At 31.8% G+C, this 22,238-nt stretch overlaps 1 protein-coding gene across 1 annotated transcript in view; it reads right to left on the bottom strand.

The window, feature by feature from the left end:
• PCDH15 (protocadherin related 15) overlaps window positions 1-22,238 on the bottom strand; it is a gene marked incomplete at its 3' end in the record, with an annotated part of 922,351 nt that overhangs the window by 786,056 nt on the left and 114,057 nt on the right. The window lies entirely within an intron of this gene.

Raw genomic sequence — 22,238 nt, 5'->3', positions numbered from 1 at the left:
AAAAAAAAAGCTGATTGAGAAATCAGTAGCCAGTTAACACACCAGAAAATCTTACTGAAAGAATTATATGCTCAGTTTCTTCATGAATTGAGAAAATTATTCACACAGAATTGCACAAAATACTCCTGATTATAGAATGTAGAAGAGCAGGGATGTGAACTCTGTTTCTCTGATTCATAGGTTCCAAACTCAAATGCCTACAGAGGACAGCAAAGGGAAAAAAATGAATTAGCCCACAGGGACAATAGGCGTGGTGGAGGCTGTGGAGACCAGCTGGTGCTCAGCTTCTGTCAATGGTTGTCATGGGGTAATGCAAACCAGTGTTGCCAGGTCTACTGATTTTCCAGGAAAAGGCAGACATCCAAGTTTTTATGTGATTGCCCAGTATTTAGATGATTGTGCAATCCTCTTTTATAAAGAGGACTAAATGCTTTTGGCAGGTCACATTGGTGTCTGAGTTTCTCTAGCTCCTACTTTTGCCCAGGATTCTCCCTTCACTAGACTAGTGTGGATAAAGTTCATCAGAGGACACAGAAGAACAATTTTAATTTTTTTCCTGTCTCATTTTTTATTCATGTTTATTAATGCCAGTTTTATAATGCTTATTTATACAATAGCACATACAATTTATATACAAATATATACAATGTATTTAAAATTGTATTAAATGCATAGTTTCAAAGGAATTTAACTTACAGGAAGCACAATTCTTGAATTGCACAAATCACTATACTACATCATGCACATTTAATACAAAACCTATTCTTTTGTGTCTTTACCCAAAAGGGAAAGAGGCCTTCTTTAACCTGCCCCCCAACACCTTTTTCATACTCTTAGGCACAGACAGTCTAAAAATAATTCATTAGAGATCAATAGAAAAAAATATTTCACACTTCCCTGTTTATTAAAAAAAAAGAGAAGGAAAGAAAGAAAACAACAAAATTGACCAAAGCTAGTGGTTATAGAGAGGATAAGAATATGGCTTCTTTTTAAGTCCAAGCTCTTCAAATTAACTATTTAAGACTCTGAAGAAATTAAATAGCATATCTCTCACTTTAATCATAAAGTGAAGATAAAATAGTATGAACATCATAAGATTGTTTTGAGCCTTAAAAAATCAAGCAAATATGAACGCATGATCAGGACAGTGCCTCAGAGTATGCACACTATGATGGCTAATTAGGAGTCATTTTTGACTAAGCATCTGTCCACTCTTAAAAGTATTTAAAAATATATTTTCTCAATTTATCATTAACAAAGTCTCTAAGGCAGATATCATCCACCTCTTGGTGAGGAAAAGCCATGCTCTTACAGGATCTCACTGGCTCAAAGTTATCAACTGGCAGGTGCTGAAAAGGCTGAAAAGTTTGTGTGTCTGAAACCTTTGTCCATGCCATCATAGAAAAGGTTTGGTGACTTTCCCAGAGTACACATGGCCCATGTTTCCAAAGGTATGAGAAGTCTAGAATGGCAACTGTACAGTTTCCCTGAATTCTAAAGGAGACTTATTCCATGCCCTTTCTAAAGGATTACAGCCTTATCAAGAACTATGCAATTAATGGTTTCAACTCTTTTTTTCCCCTCCAAAATGTCAACATTAAGGAACAAAAAAACAAACCAAAAAAATGGTGCTTAAATTTTAAAAGAGGAAATACTGAAAAGAATTTATTAGAAAAAATTAAAGTAAAAACATTATCTTGGCAAAGGACAAAAGGACCAAGTCATGTTCCTTTGTGGGTCCTAATTCTACCCACTGAATTTCCATCAAACTACTCTATTTTGAATCTTATGTTCTCACAGATGACATTCTCACTCAAACCAATTTGGTTTCATTTCAAAGCCCTCAAAATGAAAACAACTGCATAGGTCATTATTTCAAAGTCACTGACGTTACTGCTGGTATTTTGCCTCCAAGAACAAAACTACCAGATCTGAGATCCTGCACATTTTTATTAGAATATCATTTATACTTTAGAAAACATCACAAAAAACCCTTTCTTAAAATACCTTCTCCAATAGGTATATTGATTATTTATTCATAGAAGTAGTAAATACCTGGAGGAAAAAGATTACTTAGAGGAATATGATATACTTACTTGTTTTTGAATAATGAGAACAGAATATTTCTATACTTTATTGTTCTATTTTTATCGACTTTAAAGCAATTTTAATCACTTCAATGAGCTCAGCATTTATAGCAGCTTTAAAGAAAGCCATAACTCATCATGTTAACCTAATACCCCAAAACATAGAGAAAACCCCATTTTCTACAAAATGATAAAATGCAAAAATACTTTCTAGAAGGACGCTATACTTCTCCAATCAAAAGAATATGGAATCAATGTACCAATCAGATGACAATTCACTTTACAGTGGCACTTTTGTCATGAAATAAGTGGGAATAGAGCAAATGCTTTAGACAAGAGACTTTTAATTACCAGCTTTACTATCCCTAAAATTGCATGAAAATGTTCTACAGGAGATAAAACTCAAGTCTCTTGCAGAGTGAATATAGGCAAATTAAAGACACTTCAAACAACACTTTCAATTTGGTCTATGCCTTTTTTATATATATAAATCCCACACCAAATTTTTACCATGTTGCCTAAATACAGATTTTTTCCTCCTGATCTCCTTAACCAACACAGTTAAATTCTAGAAATCTAGAGCATTCCCAGTTCCAAAAAAGAATGTGGGTGACCTATAAAGAAGTTAATTGTGTTTGATTTTCAGGAAGCAATTTAATTGGTATATTCAAAACTCTCGTATACCAAATAGACATAATTTTGAAATAGTGATATGGAAATAGTATTGATATAACATCAATATATTAGAATAAAGTAGCTTTCTTAATTATGTTATAATCTTATAGGTAAGAGGTTGAGCTTCATATTTAACGTCTATGTTTTCCTTACTCAAAAAATATTTTTTTATAATTACTCAACGCACAATATCAAATTTTTAATTTCACATATTTTGTATTCCTTACAAGATAAAGTTTATTATCATTTCTCTGGTATTCTATATTCTGAAAAATTCATTTACCCAACAGGGCCTACAAGATAGCATTTTTTCTTCTAGGCATCTGGAAAATATCAATGAACAAAGTGACTTATATCTCTGTTCTCCTGGATCTTATAGTCTAGCAAATGAAAATAGTAAGCAATAAAAATAAATTATATCAAATGTTTATAAAGGTAATAGGCAACTTGAATATACTTGCTAGAATTTTCAAAAATTTATACTATTATGTTACTTAATATCATTCAATAAATGAAATTGAGACTACACAAAGCAATCAAAATGTGTTCTGATAATGTAACTTAAGAAGAATCTTTTCAAGAAGCATAACTGTGCTAATAACCCAGCTGAGAGTGCCCTCCATGGACTCTGCTGTCCTGAGGTAAGATTCCTGTTTGCCTCTTGGAAAGAGAATAAAGGTCTTTCACTCTGTTCCACTTTCAAGTATAAACCCAAAGCCAGGCGATACAGAAAGCTGTTTTGTACTTTGTCCTTGCTCCCTGTGTCTGGGGTGGCCATGGTGACATATGACAAAAGCAGCCAAGGCTGACACCACAGCAGTCTTCCTTCAAATATGTTTCGACAATGTTAACTATCTTTTTAGCCTATGTCCCTGACAGCTATGTGAAGCACCACTAATTTTCTCTGAAGATAGTGAGCTTGGAGCCCACTGCCATTATCTTGATAAGAAATCCCATACCATGCTGCATCAGACAATAAGCTGGAGTCTCAGTGAAGTGGGAGCTGTACATAGGCAGTCTGCCCTTCAGCATTTGCTCAGTCAAACCCCACCTACTTCTGATCTCTGACAAAATCTAGATAGAGCTATAAAAATAAAACTTGTCATTGCTCTGTATTCCTTGTGAGAAATATATGCTATCCATATGCCAGAATAAAGTGAAAGTCACTTCAATGCAACTTCAACTATCAAACTTGAAAACATGAAGCTTTCCAAAGTCACCATATCTCACCATACCAAGTATGAATTTCCTGAACTGACTGGCTGGAAAGCTTCTTCGTACTTCAGCTTGGTGGGAAACATCAATAATGGCTCCATTGCTTTAGTCCCTTAAACTTATACTTATCATTCTTCAGTCTTACCTGATGAATCATCTCTTTTTTTTTTTGTCTTTTGTAATATAAACTTCAGGAAAGTAAACTTTGAGAAATTACTTCAGGTACATTCTCTTTCTAGATCATTTTATTTATTTCCATTACTATGTATTTATATATGTTTATATTATTTATTCACCTATAATTATATTTAAAATACTTTTATATATTTGTTTTCTACATAATAAAATATATTTATACTTGTGTACTACTTTATATCACATATTTACACACAAAATCTATGTAAATAATTATCTTATTTATCTTCCAGTGTGGTTTTATTTTATTTTATTATTTTGGTTAGGAGTTCAAATTCAAGCACAGAAATGGTCAGGTTGTATCTAATTTGAGGTAAGACTGGGCAATGAAGTATGCTATTACTATGGTTTGCAAGTCACATATTCCCCAAATATTGATGTGTTGGACATCTAGTTCTCTGTGTGAGATGGTGGAATTTTAAGAAGAGCCTAGCTGGAAGTCCTTAGGTCATAGTGATGTGCCCTCAGAAGGGATCTGATGGACTGAGCCCAAAAAGCCACTCTTGCAATCCCAGCAACACCAGAGGTTGGTACAGGAACATCTGAAGATTGCAAGTTCAAAGCCAACTTCAACAATTTAGCAAGACTCTATCTCAAAAAATAAAAAGGGCTGGAGATATGGCTCAGTAGTAAAGCACCCCCTGAGTTTAATTTCCAGTACCACAAAAAAAAAAAAAAAAAAAAAAAAAAGAAGAAGAAGGATTAGAAGAGCTCTTATGAGACCCCTGAGCTATCTTGAGAGTTAGTTATTATAAAAGCTGAGCCTAACCAGTGAATGCCTCAGTCTTTTTGCATCATGTAGCCCTTGCTTTTATCATATCATGAGGTCCCAAGCAGAGGTGAACTAGATGCCAGCAAAATATTCTTGAACCACGAGAACAGTGAGCTATACATACACCTTTTTCTTTATAAAGTTAGCCTGCTTCAGGTATATTGTTATGGTAACGAAAAATATATTAATATAATTTTCAGAGGACATTGTGAGATCTAAGTATAGCAAAATCAGAGTTACTTGATCATTGCTGGGCTTAAGCCCAATAACATGCTATAATGTTTAAATGTGTGTGGGGAGCCATATATGAACTATGCAGGCAGAGAGGTTGCTTTTCTGGGAACTCCTGGGTGAAATGCCCCAGAGAAAGCCCAGATCATGCTGGCACCCTGCCTTAGCTCACAGCCTTAGGTTCAAACGCAGCCAACTGGAGATAGATGTAACCTGCCAATCCCCAAACAACCTGTTTTCCCCACTCTTATTCTATTTTCCTCATTCTTACCCTGTTTTCCTCAAGAATTCATTTGATGTGTTGCACTAAAAATATTCTCTTTTCTGTTTGTTAGAATCAGACCCATCAGGTCTATCCACCTGTCATTGCTCTTGCTTTTGAACATATAATTCTTGTCTTTTCTTTATTTTTTTATAATACTTTTCTAGTTTTTATTTCCAGTCGGCCTACACCTCTGACAGTTACCCACTCCCTCCCCATGCAGGATGTGGGCAGAAATGTGCCTTAGCCAGTAAGTTTAAAATGTGAGTTAATTTGCTTTTTTGCGGGCTTTCTTGGATACATAGATGCTCTGAATATGTTAGAATAAAATAGAATGAAAATAATTTATTTATTATTTTAAATAAAATAACTGGAATGAAAATAATTTCAAAAACGAGAAAGAAATAAAAAAAATTTACCTTGCTATTTCCAAAATCATTGATGATGTGTTGCAATCTAGTTTAAAATACTTTGAATATAGAATCAACAAATGCAGACATTAATAAGTCTGATTTAATTTAAGCATTTTCTGAAACAACATGATAAGTATGAGCAAGTCCAAGCTTAGAATTTCTTCTGACAAACTTTGGTGGACTCCTAGAAAATTCAAATTCATACCTTAACATACCAGTAGGTTGTCTAACCTTTTCTAAATGGTATTTTCAGTTATAAAATTCTAAATGAATGAAAGATGGATATTGGTTTTCTTTTGGGATAATGTTCCTTGTTAAAAAAAAAATACATTTTTTAGTTAATTTAATTTGCATTTGGACACAGTACTTATTAGAAATTGCCAATATTCAATTTAATCAATGTAATATGTAATGTGCCATAATAATCTAGCCACATTTGTTTGTTTAGTAAAATGTGAATATGTAAAATTTTCAAAAAGTATAAATTTAATCCCTCTGTTCATTATTTTCATCATATTGAATATTGTTTCTAGTACCTATACATCTATATGATCTATACATGCATTTACTTAATAGTAATTTATTATATATAATGCATGTCAGACACTCTGCTACCATTGTAGAAATAAATTGTTTCTTCACAATGACTGCTATCCAGCAAGCAGTGTTTGATTTTTTTTACATAATGCATCAAGTTACTTTAGTAACAAAAATTCCAAATCAAAAGAGTATTATTTTTGTCTTTTTTATGGATTTTCACTGTAGGTTTTAGGAGCACCATCTAAATATTAGTCTTAAACATAAACAGATTTCCCACAATTTTTTTGAAAAAAAATCACAGGAAAATCTTAATTTATAAGTAGGAAGCATGCTGAAATGGAAGGAGCCCATGCATTATTTTATCTGTGATGTGTTTAACTTAAAAATATAGCCATCTAAACTCAAAACTGAGTTTTAAGGCTCTGACAAGTGTATTATGATTTTAAAAAGATGCTTGAAAGAGTTTTGTGTAATTTCATTCTCTGGCTTAGGAAGTAGATTTTGATAATATTCTTGCTTGATCAAAGCTGCACTCCTAAGAAAAATAATGAATAAATGAGTGTTCTCTTAGGGCATATCCAGTAGCAAAATTTTAAGTATTAAGAGAGATGAAATTTAAAAATATAGGAACACAAGTGACTTTTCTGATGCATGATAGTAAACATATTGACTGGAATGAGAGAGTCTCCTGCTGCATTCCTAGCTTGACCACTATTTTTTCCCCAGTCCTATAGTGGTAAACTGGTGAAACTTGTGAAATTTATTTTAAATTAAGATAATAAAATTTTAATACTTAGTTTAAAATTAAAACAATGAAAGGACAACTCTGGCCTTTTTTTTCTATTGAAATTGACTGATGAATGATTGAACAACAAAAAAAAAAAAAAAAAAAAAGAAACACAGGAGTAGTTAGGACTATCCATTTGTTTTATCTACTGCAAAGTGTTTATTCAGTACAAATTCTGAGTAATGGACTTTAAAATATATAGAGGCTACAGCATTGAGGAAAAAAACTGAAATGATAACATATGGCTAATTGATGGTCTCAACAGAGTTTTCTAATAGGGTATGACATTCACGCCCTCAAGTGCCCCCCAATGAATCAAGCCATTGTATAATATCTTCCTAGAGTGTGCAGGTGGGATCAGTATTTGCTTCTAAATAATAGAATATGAAAAAGTAATGAATTGTCACTCTCTTGATTCAGGTAATTTATATAACAATCTTAACACATTGGAGAGAGGGAGAAATATTTTCCTGCTGGGCTTCAAGGTCTTGAAAAAAAAGACATATGCCAGGGTACTTCAGGTGGCCTCTTAGAACTAAAAGAGGCATCCAGACAACTGCCTCAGTCATAAAATTGAAAGGAAATGAGCTTAGCAGAGGACTGCTGTCTAACTGATCTTATAGATGAGAATGCAGACCAGCCTGCATTTTGATTGCAGCCTTATAAGACCCTGAGCCAAGCACCCAGATAAATGCTGTCTGAACACCTTACCTGAGGAAACTGTGAGATAATCAATGCATGTGATTTTTAAGCCAAAAAATATGTGGCAATTTGTATGCAGCAATAATAAAGTAATAAACGTAAAGATCTGGTGAAATTGAGTGTACAAAATGCTGATTGGCATACACTAAAACCATGGAAAATCAATTAGTAAAGTTAACCATTTTATTACTTATAATTGGTCACAATAGAAAATAATTTATAATATCTGAATATTAATATGTGTACAGTGAATAATAGAGTAAATACCAATTGGAAAACAGAAATCTAGTTAATAATTTGTTTGCTATATAGCTTCAATATATATTTTGTAAAATTTACTTAAAACATTTAATAAGAATAGAACAGAAAATGTGTATTTTATATGCTTTATTAGGTGACATGTATATAGAATGAATGAAACTAAAGTTCATTCTCTATTCCCTCTCTTCTTATTATAATGAACTCAAAAATCACAACTTTGTAAGTTTTATTCATGCTTCTCATCATATGCAGGCTAACCAGGGATCATAAAATTGCATATTATATCAATGCAAATTCCAAAATTACATTTTCTGCATAATACCTTTTCCTGTTATGAAAAAGTATGGTTTAGATGTCAGGTATCCCCCAAAAGCTCATGTGTGGGACAATGCAAGGACATTCAGATCATATGATTGGGTTACGAGAGCCTTAACACAATCAGTAACCCCTTACAGAGATTAACTAGGTGCTAACTGTAGACTGGTAGGGTATGGTTGGAGGAGGTGTATCCCAGAGGTGTGTCTTTGGGGAATATATTGAGTGAGTTGTGAGTTTAGTCTCTTTCTGTTTTCTGATCATGACATGAGCCACTTCCCTCTGCTACACTCTTTTGCCATGATGTTCTGCCTCACCTTGAGCCTTGAGGAATAGATTTGGCTATCCATGAACTCAGACCTCTGAAATGGTGAATCCTGAAATAAATTTTTTCTCCTTAAAATTGTTCTTGTCAGGTATTTTAGTCCCAAAATTTTTAGCAGCAAAAAGTTAACTAAAACACTGTCTTTGCAGGATTTTTTCAGGAAAGGGCCTCAACATAACAAACTGGACCTATGTAATTTATAATTTCAAAATTGCAAAATTCTGTCAGGAACTAAACCTATGTATTTGATGATGACAAAAATTATGTTAAAGGTAAATATTTTGAGTATGGTAGAAGTTACTATTATTAAAATCATTAGACAGTTTTTATTAATTTTGATAGCCAAATATCAGAATGTTTTGCTTCATTTCACTGTGTCTTTCTTATTCATACCAAGAAGTTATATGGGAAATTTGTGCTGTAGGACATTTGCAGAAATATGTCCAAAACAGCAACTCAAGTAATAGACTAATAGAGAAAGACACCCAGATAGGAAAGAATTTTTACACTAGATCTAAGTTTTGTTTGATATAATTATTTTAAACTTTTAACCTTTATCTTATAAATCTAGGTAATTAAGGAAATGACTAATTTTCTCAAATGACAAAAGTATAAAGATGAATAATTTGACTTAGAGAGACAATTATTTGACTTAGAGAGACATATAACCCTTCATTTGCACTACAAATTCCAAGGTCACTATCCTCCTTCTCAGAGAGACTTGATTTTTAGCATAATGCTAACTGTTATTTGGTTATACAAAAGTTCTGGGAAAAACAATTTCCTTTGAGTCTAGAAAACATAAAAAAATTCTAAATGTAAACTATATCTAATCTGTATTAGACATAGTACCTGAAAGAGCTTAAAAAGAAATAAAAGATTTAAAATATCTTGACTACTTGTGTGTGTTTGCAATTCTCTGCATCGATCCGAGAATGTAAGGTTTTGAATATTTAATTATAGTTTTGAAAACAAAATGAATACAAATCAAATTATGGTCATGAAAATACCCTATATAAAGGAAATAATATTCTAATGACTTTCAATCGGTCAACACATGATAACATTTTTAAGATGCATAAAAAGCCCTCTGGCATATTAAATAAAAGATCATTTCAGAATTATTATGTTGGAGAATAAAATAAATAAAATTCCAAATGTAATGAACAATAATATAAAGTATAGACAGGAGAAAATATGGTCCTTCAGTAGAAGTATAGATGTGAATGTCACTTATAACTAGATTGTCAAAACTATTTAATTATTCATTCACTGTGAATGGATAAGGAATGTGTGGTAAATATATAAAATGGAATACTATTGTGCCATAAGAAAGATAGAAAGTTCTGCTATTTGGGACAGAATAGATGAGTCTGAGGACATTATATGAAATGAAATAAGCTAGACACAGAAAGATGAATAGTATCTCACTTATACATAGAATCTAAAAATGTTGAACTCATAGATGCAAAAAGTAGAATAGTGATTGGCAGAAGGATACAAACCACTTATGTAATTTTTTTCTATTAAAATGATTTAGACCTTAAATGGTGTATAAATTCAAAGTATCATTTTACACTTTTTCTTCACTTTTAAAATATCTTGTTATATGTCCCTTGGGATTGGTGATTATTTCAAGGATATCTACTTATTAATTTTCAAAAATGGCAAATATCCATTTCTCAACATACCACATCAAGAGAAATTATACATAAAATAAATAACTATTTCTAAAAAGTATTTTTTGTTGTTGTTTTTATTATTTTATATATTCATGAGTCTTTGAGGTTTTCTACATACAGTAAGATAATGCATCTGGAAACACTGACAATTTTATTTCCTCTTTTCCAAATTAGATGCAAATTATTTTCTTGCCTGATTGCTCTAAAACTATGTTGAATAGAAGTAGTAAAGTGTGCATCCTTGTTGTGTCCCAAATCTTAAAGACAAAGTTTTCCTCATTCAATATGATGTTAACTCTTATCTTAATATACGTGATTTTTATCATGTTTTATTCTTCAAAACCTAATTCGTTCAGTTTTTTTTAATCATGAAACAATGTTGAATCTTACCAAGTACCTTTCTGCATCTATTGAAATGATTACATGGTTTTGTCCTTCATTCTGTTTATGTGCTCTATAGTGTTAATTAATACACATATATTGCACAATCTGTACATCCCTGGAATGAATCTCCTTGATCATGGTGAATAATCCTTATAATGCACTACTGGATTTGGTTTGCTAGTATTTTGTCAAGGAGTTTTGTGTGTATGGACTGGTGACTTTTTTTGTTATTATGTTCATGTCTTATTTTGGTATTAGGAAAATCCTGCTTTTGTAGAATGACTTAGGAAGAATTATCTCCTTTGGATTAATTTAAGAAGAACTGGTATTGGCATTAATTCATCTTTAAATTAATGTTAGAACTCAGCAATGAAGCTATCTGGTCTTGGGATTGTTGTTGATAAAAGACTTTTTGTTAATGACTCAATCTCATTACTTGTTTTTTCTTTATAAATTTGGTTTTTAAAATGGACATATAAAATTATATGTATTTTTCATATACAATGTGATGTTTTGAAGTATATATACATTGTGAAATGACAGCATCTAAAAAATTAATATATGCATTACTCCACAGTTATATTTGTGGTGAGAACAGTTTAGATTGCACTCTCTTAACAATTTTTAATACAAACTTCATAAATTTAATTTAATTTTTAGTTATTTCTTCCTAGGCATTCCTCGTTTATATTTCAATATGAGAATCTCTTCCTTATTTAAGACTTCTCAAACAATCTTCCTTCTCCATCAAGTATAGGACAGATTCGTTTAATCTTTACAAGATTTTTTCTTCCATTCAGAAAATATGTTTCAATTTATAATTATGTTTTTGACAGTGGGTGCCTCGCCAACATTTACCTTTTTGTCTTGTGCAGTTGAAAAGAAGAATCATTACTACACAAATACTTATCCTAGCTTTTTATATCAAAGCCTAACAGGGCTTGGTTCAGATTAGCATTTTATCAGTTTATGTTGAATGAATTCTTAAAACAAATTTAGCATTTTTGACATGAGTTACCAAGTGGATTAACTAAAGCTAATTTGTTCTGATCACATCTGTATATTTGTATGGAATTTAAATTTATCAATCAATTTCCACAACATCTGTCCAATAGATTAGAACAAATAATTTTTAAAGTCCAAAGAACTTATATTTCTTTAGAGATATTTATAATGCATTGTGGAGAAATGGTTATAAATATTGTTCATCCTCACAAAGAATGTAAAATTGTTTTATATAATCATATATTAATCATATAAGAATATTCAGAGTTGTGAACTTAGATTGAATATTCTAATATTAGATTGAATATTCTATTATTAGATTGAATATTCTAATATTAGATTGAATATTAGTTGTGAACTTAGATTGATTCTTAAAAATAAAATACAATTGTCAAATTAGCACTAAATCCTAACTACTAAATAGAAATTTATAGTACTTAAAATTTTAGTCAGAGAAGGTAGGCAAGAAAAGGAAATAAAAGGCATACAAATAAGAAGAAAAAAACTCAAATCATCACTGTTTGCAGATTATATGATGCTACACATAGAAGACTAAATAAAGCTCTACCAATAGGCTTCTAAAGCTGGGAAACAAACTCAGCAAAGTAACAGGATACAAGATCAACATACAATTATCAAGTTTTTCTACACACCAACAATGAAACTGATGAAAAAGAAATTAGGAAAACAATTCCATTCACAATAGCTCAAAAAATAATAACCTAGAAATATATATGTATATTTTATATATATATATATATATATACAACTTAGGAATATATGTACATATATATGATATATATACCTATAAGTACACTTATATGTATACATACATATACATATATGCATATGTATATGTGTATATATGTGTGTGTGTGTGTGTGTGTGTGTGTGTATCACCAAGGAGGTGAAAGACCTCTACAATGAAAATTATAGAAGACTGAAAAAAGAAATTGAAGAAGAGATTAGAAGATGGGAAGACCTCTCATGTTTTTGGATAGGCACAATTAATGTTGTTAGAATGACCATGTTACCAAAAGTGATCTTCAGATTCAATGCAGTCCCTATCAAAATGTCAGTAACATTATTCATAGAACCTAAATTCACATGGTTTATAAATAACTGAAACTATTTGGGCTATTTTTGCTTCTGTGAGTCAGTAAAATAAATTTCTCAAATTTTCCCTATGTTTGAGTACACTGATATTAGCAAATCCTCCGTAACCTAAAAAGATTTCCATTTTCAATATGCATCTTCATAAAAAAGCATTAAAGAGAAGTGAATGTAAGCCACAAACTATATTTTATTATTTTTGTTGAAACGATTAGAAAGTGACCAAAAAGTTTTTTCTTTAAGAAGAATTGTCAGAAAACAAAAACAAAAACTTGAAGAAAACTTATAAGGAAATTTAAATTAAACTTTTCCCACTTAATTAGCACTCTTGTCTAATTAAGCAATAATCACTTTTTTAAAGTAACACTTTTCCCTTTGAAACTGTTACTGAAGTTCAAAGGTTCAAGTTTTTAATTACCACTCTTATTATGAAGTATCTAGCATAACTTTCAAAATGATGAAATGTCAACTGTTTTACATGATTCAGCAAGATATTTCTCTCCAAAAAAATACCATTGAAGAGTATGAAATTCTATACAGATTAATGGCTGGAAACTTTTCCCCTGCTACTTTTCAGTTTCAGAGACAGATGGATAAATGAGAATCTGGGATCTTTTGTGGATGAAAAGAAGCAGAAGTGTTAAGATTAGAAACTTGCTAATGTGATGCTCATGGGCAAAGATGAAATCAGATATTAGGTATGATTTTGAAGTTGCAGTTATAGTAAGGATAAAGATACAGTGAATGGAAAATTAAAGAATCTGATTTTATCCCTCATTTCACACCCACCAAGGCATCATCATGCATTTCAAAAGCATATACTGTTAATTTCTGGTAAGTAAGGATGTTTGAGGATTTTAAAATTTCAGATAAAATTGTGGTGGGATGCATGTGTGTGTGCGCACATGTGTGTTTGCATGTATTAAGTGAAAGTGGAACAGTTGTTTCAGGATGGGGTCATTAGTGCATTAGTGCATTAGTGTTAAGGTTTAGGAAGATATTGTAAATTAGTGAAGTTGAACTGAGGAAAAAATGAGGAACTTTGGAGCCTTTATTGCTGTGTTGTCCAGGTCATGGTGTGATAGTTTGAAACCTTGAGTTTGGGGTCTGTCATTTGCATAATCACAGCTCTATATATTTAAGACTCCACTACTAACATCATGTGCCCCCAGACCTCTTTTCATGGTTATGTTCTCTGAGAACTATTAACAAATTAGAGTGTTTTCTGCTTGGAAAAGAAAAGTTAGAAATAGACACAATAACTGTAAAGATGATATGTCAAGATGCGCAGAACGCCTACCAGCAAATATTTTTATTGTTGCTATGCATGATTTTTTCAAAGAGGAATTTTCAGAAATGTAAAAATGTAAAAAGTAATCTACATGTATAATGCACATGTATATCCACAAACATTTTCTTGGATGCACCTCTACCTCTTAAGTAAGAATGCATTTCAGGCACAATAATCATCTCTGTAAATTTTATTCCTGTGTGGAAGTATTTTATGCTCTAAATTTTGCAATCAGGTGAGAATTTTTTTAAAATGGTAACAAAGTGCTAGGTTAAACTGATATTGATGACACACCTCTGCTTTATCTATTCTTTTGAGTCTTACAGATGATTCTAAGACAATCTCTTCGAGTAGATCTGGGCAAATGCTGCTTATCTTTTTGTGGGCAGCTCCAAAACTGACATCCCAACTATTGAAATTTCTTACAAGAGTCTAAGGTTATGTATATTGCTCCCATGTACACACACACACATGCAGAAAAAAAGGAGAAAGAAAAGAAAATGAAGCAAGTGATTGCAATCAGATTTGCTCTCTACAGATATTTTCTAATTTTCAATAATTTGGGATTGAAAAGAAGATTTCCTGAACGAGTTTCAGATAGTTATAAATAGTACCTGGAAGGTTATTACACATTAGACCACAAAAATAAAAGAAGACATGCATACTTTCAGAAGGAAATATGATTTTTTAAAAGTAAGATAATATGTAAGTATGGGATAAAATAATATTTACATAGAGCTGAATAGAACAATAAAGACCTGATGGCATAGTAAGAATTCTAGAAACATTTGGGTGTGACTTATGTCATCAGAGTGAATTAAAATCATATAATAGATCATAAATTATGTGATGCAGTGGATTGCGCAATAGTTTATTAGTGTAACCTGAGAATATTGCCCTGGAGCTTACTGTATCGAAGAGAAAAAAGAACTAATTGCTATCTAATGATACATACCCTAAGAGGCTTTAGGAAAAAATTAAAAAGCACTAGAAAAACATACTCTGTTTCATGAGGCATTGCTAATTAAAGTGGAAAATACTGTTTACAGAGATTAGCCTCTAAAAAACACTTTTCTTGAAAACACATGAGAAGTAGACTCATTTTAATACTTTGAATTAAAACTAAAATTGTATCATGCATTATCTCACACCAGCCAAGTAATACATGCAGAGTGAAAGCTATTCCAACTGTCATATTAAACAACTTTAAGTGTGGCTTATGTCTATAATTTTCTTGTAATCTCATTCTGAATGGAACTTTTTTAAGCTACAGTAATTACAGAGGAGGTAAGAGTCTTGCAATAGTGATTTGTTTACAGACAAAACAAAAAAAAAATAATAAGAGAATGAAAGTACCCTGATGAGGAAAGCTTTGTTTAAACTTCTTCTTAGAAGTAAAATACTGCTATAAAATGAAAACTTGCTAATTATTTTTGAAATATTATTACTTGAGTTTCTTAAAAACTAAGCAGAAAACCATCTTCCAATAACTTCTAAACTTAGGGAATAATTTTAATTTTGGGGGTAGTACATATTTGATAACTTAAGGACATTTTGATATATCTGTGTGTATATGAGTACCTGCTATATTAATAAACATATAAACTGCAAAGATATGATGTATATGATCAAAACATACATTACTAATCTGATTAAATTTATTAGCTTCTTTATATATTTTGCTCACTTATGAAAGGCAGTTAGGGTTTTTACCCCAGATTAATCGTGATGATTTTATCTTTCTCCAGGATTGGTCCAGTATGGTAAATGTAGTGGGAAGAGGGGCATGTGAATAAAGGAAGCCCCGAACCAAAGAAAAATGAAACGACAGTAACTGTGCAGAGTATCTGGAGAAAACCTCTTTAGGATCTGTGAGAATCTTTCCTCCTTTCTGCAATACAATTCTGAACACTGTGAAAACAAATCTGAAGTGTATATTCATCTTTCATGTGAGATGTATTCTTTATTACATAAGGTGTTAAAATACAATGATTAGGCATATTTTTAAATGATTTCTTCACCTTGTTTGAAAAGTATTATTTAATGAAGCCTTTATGGAGCTTGTATTTGTGTGAGAAAAGACAAAAAGTACAATGATAGTATACATAGTACCAGTGCTTAAGAAAGATGTAAGAGGAAAGTAAGAGGGTTGGGGAAGGGAAAGTGTTGCTAGTTACTTAGGCTATTCAGGGTTGGCTCTCTTATAAATGACATTTGAAATGAAAGCTGAATAGATATTGTAGAGAATCTGTAATTGGGATGCATTCATGCCAGTTTCAAAGATTTTGCATTGACAGTGTACCAGCATTTGGCTGATAAAGGATATATAGTTCAGACTATTGAGAGGGAGGGAGTAATAGATGGGAGAAGTAGTCAACTCAGGAGACTGAGAGAATGAAGATTCCACTTCCTAGGATGTGTTATGTAGAGTTAAGAAACAGATTTGGAGTAGAAATCCACAGTTTGGCTTGGGATATTTGTTGAAATATTTATTGAACTACTATTTATTAAATATAAATGACCCATAGGCAGATATCAATGAATTCGGGAATTAGAGGATGATGTAAAAGCTGTGAATCGTGAAAAAAAAAAATTGATAGAGATTACTTATGCAGTGAAAATAAAGGAGAATCAACAGGACTTACAAATATTTGGAGGTCTCAAAAGTAAATTCAGCTAGAAGGAGTAAAAGGGAGTGGTTGAGGTCAAGTGAAGAAAGGGTTTCAAATGGAAGAGGATGAGAGTATGTCAGACGTTGCAGGTAAGGAATGAGAACTGACCAGCCTGGATCTAGCAAGGCACATGTCACTTCAATATGCAACCACAAGGATGAATCTTAAGGAAAATGAGCCAGTCAGAGAAAGACAAATACTGCATAATTCCACATATGAGACATTTATAATATTCAAATTGATAGAATCAAAAAGAGTGGAATGGTGGTTGCTAGGAGCTGTGAGGAAGACAAAATAAGGTGTTACTAATCAATGGACATAAGTTTCAATCAAGTAAGGTGATTATGTCCTTAGATATCTTCTGTACAGCACTACCTGTATAGTCAACAACTATACTCTTAAAACTTTGTGAAAAAGTGTGTTCTTGCCACAATAACATAAAACTTAAAAATTAAATCTTAACTAGCATCAAGATAATTAATTATAAGTTTATTCCATAACTTTTCTTAACTAAATTGAAAAAGAAAACTGTCAGCTGTATAAAGACATCAACTTTAAAATGAGGATAAATATAGAACAAGTAAAATAATGGGAAGGATAGAATTTGAAGTTATAAAATCCTTTGAACCTTGGCAAATTTATTAGGTAGCCGAGGTAATATACTCCTTTAAGCTTCAAGTTTACTCCTTCAGAGTTGGGCTGATCACACTAGACCAATTGGATTATTATGATGCTAAAACAGTTTTTAACAAGTGGCAGTTCATTTGATTCTCAATAAAAATATATTACATAAAATGCTTAATAAATTTTAACCATCCTCACACAAATGGAATTACAGCATAAATATTAAAATTCAGAGTCCTAGGTTAAGCAGATCTAGATGTTAAAGGTAAATACTGTATCATCTGAATAATATACACTCATGAAAAATACATAGTGGCTTTATTGAAAATGTCAGAAGGTGTTGAAATAAGCATGCTTGCATTATTTTTCATCTTCCACTTAGTTTTGAAAATACAGGCATGTAACATTAAGAGTTGATAGTTAGTGATGATGCAGAGATAAGTTTGCCTCATTATAATTTCTTTCACAAACCAAGAATTGCACAGAAATTAAACTCTAAAAGAAGCACCTCTAAATCAAGTCTGAAAGTCATTTACTTTTTTCAGTAAGAAAGATTCAGTAGTTAATTGTGTTATAGCTGTAGTAAGTTGTCACTGTAAAGAATTAGGGACCAAAGCTCACAGTTTACTTGGCCATTGATTATTTTAAAAATACAAGTGCTCATAGAGAAATTTAGTATTTTTTATATATTCTTTTCAGTTGCATTTGCAAAATGCTTTTATTATAATCACATTCAATTTGACTATGACTAGTTAACCAAGCTAACCAACATCTTAAAAGAAAAATGCCTGATAATATTAATCATTTAGATATATTAAAGATAGATTAAAATGGGAATAAAATGGGTCATCCTTAAAGTATATGAGCTAAATGATGGTAACAGAAGGATTCAACAAAAACATATGGGAAATGTATTAATCACTGAAAATATGGAAATAAAAAGCACTGTTTTTGAATATGGTAACTACAAAACTTCCAGAAGCAAAGAACTTAAATATTATGTAAAGTGTTCATGGAAAACACTGGTCTTCAAACTAGTAATTTATCATCAACTCCTGAATGTCATATACAACAGAAGAAAAATTCTTGATCAAAACCCACATTATACCTATGATTCCTTTCCTCATTAACTTATTGAACACAGAAAACACTTTATAGATGTTAGCAAATGAAGAGTGAAGTTTTAATGAGGTAAATAGATCATATTTGGTTTTCTCTAATATTTTAAACATTGTCACTTCATTAAATAATCACAACAAAAATGTCATACATCCTAAACCCAAATTCAAATACTGTTATGTGACTGTGTCAGGCACAGATTAAAGAGCAGTGAAAATAGTTTTTGACATGTTTTTTAGCCATATGGAGGCAGCACAAGGGTAAGTTATTGTATAATAGAATATGTTCCATATGCCAAGTGGGAGCTAACTCCCATTGGTGCTGGAGAAAATGGAAGCAATTATTTTGGATGGGATCAGAAAAGTAGGTAGAAATTACACAGTGTAGATGGTATTGGAGAAGATTTTTTGAAGGATGAGTAGGAGGTCATGAGACAAGAACATCCTTGGCCCAGTTTATAGGCAATAAAAAAAAAATGGAGATACAAAGAACACTATATCATATGGGAAAAGTACATGTTTCAGTGGAATTTAGGATATTTGCTTATAAGTGTTGGAACAAGATGGTAAGAATAAGACAGGTTGAAGCCAGATCTTGAATATGAAACAGGATATAGGTACTGGGAAATTTCTTGAAACAGTTCATATTTAAAACTGTGTTCTAAGTCGGCTGCCATCTAATCAGACATTCTGGCAGAATGTCAGACCCGAAGCCTTTCTTAAACTAGGAAGGGAGTTTGGAAGTAGATTTTCTGAAGCTTTCTAATAGCCATGTGAGTGAGCTTGGAAGTAGAGTTTACTCCAGTGATACAACTAACAGCTGGACTTAAACATTTCTAGAAACTCAAAGTCAAAATCAATTTGTTTGCTTCTGGAATTCTTGTCCTCAGGATTTTTGAGAGAATATGTGTTTGTTTTTTAGACTGCTGTGACTGGGGTAATTTGCAATAGATAACTAATACAGTTACAATGAAAAGCAAGGTCAAAAGCAGTTATGAATTAGTTTGTTTATTCATGGTATTACTAGGTGTGTGTGTAGCTGGAGCTAGGGGGAAAAGCACGGGAAGGTGATGATGGTGTCTAATACCAAGGCTTCAGGTACTAATCAGAATATTTGAATTTTGCACTTTATGCTATTGGAAGTGTCTAAACTATTGATGATGTATCAACTAACATTCTTATGGTCTGCTAATATCATCTACTGTTTTTTGCCTGTTATGTGTGAATCTCTACTTATTATCTCAAGTTTTAGAAAGATAAAGATAAGTGAGAAAAATTCCTGACTTTTCTTTCAAGCTACTGATCATGGGAGACAGAAATTCCTCTGAACAGGCGAGGTGGGATCTATGCTTATGATTTGCAAATAGTCAGTCCCAAGGGAATTGGTAAAACTGTGGTGAAAATGAAAGTAAAAATAATTTGTGAAAATGCATAGCAGAAGAATAGAGGAAAACCTATTTTAGTATCAATTTTATTAATAAAATATTCCTAATATGAAGTTCAAATATTATAGCTCACAAATAATTGCATCTTTGTTCAAACAGGTCATTTCAGAGTCCTTATTTGTAGTATCCCTAAAAACTCCATATTCACTGGAGTTTTCTTGTTCATTTATTGGTATTTAAGGGCAGCCTACACATAATCCTGTTCACTAAAGTCAGTTTCTTAACGAGTGGCCACGTCCACATATTTCCTTGTTGGATCACTGTTTAGATGGAGCTGTACACCAAAAGCTCTCAGATCATGAAACTCCCCTGATGCAACTCTTCAAGTGTTTCAGCTAGAAACCCGTTGTGCTCCTATAATGTTTCTTCAGTACAGACATAGCCTCAAATTAAACAAAAATGAACTTCATGAGTGATAAATTTTGAGTTAAAAATGATCTGGTGCACCAATTTATCAATTGGTGCTTTCTGCTTCAAGAGCTGAGAAAGTACTCTATGACCCTAAAAACATTCAAATGGCAAAGAATGGCATTATTAAACATTTCAACTACACTATCATCTAAATTTTTGCATTTTCTGGACTGTAGATATGAACACCATCCTTCAAAGAAATCGGCTTTCTGAATAAGAATTTTCTTTACACCATACCTATGATTCTTTCATGATGTTTACAGAAACAATTGGACAGTTCTGAAGAGAATATCCTATACCTCCTGTGGACTTTTACTTAGGGAGTTTAAGTTGCTCAGAAATTTAACTTCACTGTCTCCATAGTATTTTATGTGAAAAAAACATAAGTTGAGGAAATAGAAAATGTGTGGTCCTTTACATATCAAGTGTACAAAGGTAATTCATCCATTTTATAGGAAAAAAGAATGTATTTTAAATAACTATGGAATTGAAGGTACCTTTAATATTTCAGTCTTGATAATTTGAAATGCACCAGCAATAATCTTTTTGTTTCCAAATTATTTTTGCAGAAAGAGAAATAAGAAGTAATTTGAAATCATGGTTCATGGTCTTTCTTGGCCTTATTTATAACATTCATCTGAATGTATCAAATGCAATTGTAAGCTGCTTCCTTCAATTTGACTTATTTGTAAAGAGATATATTTCTAATTCTTAGGTGTGCATCCTCATATAGAGCTTTATATATATTCCCTGTGCATATATATAATATGCATTTATATTCACTACAGTTCTAAAAGCAGTGATATAGTCACTGATTTTTAGTTCTTTAATATACATTTCTTTCCAGCGGTGTTACTAAGTTTACTAAAATTCAGAGGTTCAAATTATCTTTCTTCTTAAACTTTAAAAATCAAAGTAATTTCTCAGACATTTAAGTTTTGATTTCTTCTCAAGCTAGATGCTTTTTAGATGAATTCTAATTGGGTTAAACATCCCTCTTGCTCTCACTGATTTAGTCTTCTCTAAAACAGCTCATGCATAGAAAATGGTCTGCAAAAAAGAATTGGTTAAAGCTTGTGATTTCAGTTTACATAAGATCTAGAAATATAAGCTCCATAGTGACTTAAGCTAAGTCATACTTAAACTTCTCTTAAACTGAAAGCTGAGTAATTTCAAATATCACTGATTGAAGAATTTAAAATAAGAAACATCAAGCTTATAGGAGCTGTCAATGTCAGGCATGGCAGCAACAAAATGGTAAAGGTGCTACATGCTTACATAAATGAAGACACAAAGTAAGTACTCAAATAAGTGGGATACACACTGACTGTGACATTCACTGTAACTTTCTCTTTTACACTGGGAAGAATTATAACATGGACAGTTGAAGTTTGTTTCATCCTCTTTAGTCTGTTACACTTCATACATGTAAAGGAGCTTTTGATATGAAACATGAGTTCAAATTGTAGAGGATTCCCACAGTGTAGCAATACTGTGTGTTAGTTTATCTTAATATATTAAGAAATTCCATATATTGCCAATTATCACATTTTAAATTGATAACATTGTCTGAGATATGGGTTTCTAAACCTTTTGATTAGAAACAAACCTGTTTTTCTGGAACTGGAGTAGTAGAAACTTCAGAGCTCTATTGGACTGCTGATTGATTTCTGAGGGAAAAATAGACTTTAAAAGTGTTTGCTTTTCCAGTAA

This window comes from Sciurus vulgaris (genome assembly GCF_902686455.1).
Source record: "Sciurus vulgaris genome assembly, chromosome: 4".
In the NCBI taxonomy this organism is placed as follows: Eukaryota; Metazoa; Chordata; class Mammalia; order Rodentia; family Sciuridae; genus Sciurus; species Sciurus vulgaris.
The sequence above is the reverse complement of the archived record's forward strand: the minus strand, read 5'-3'. Positions and strand labels throughout refer to the sequence as shown.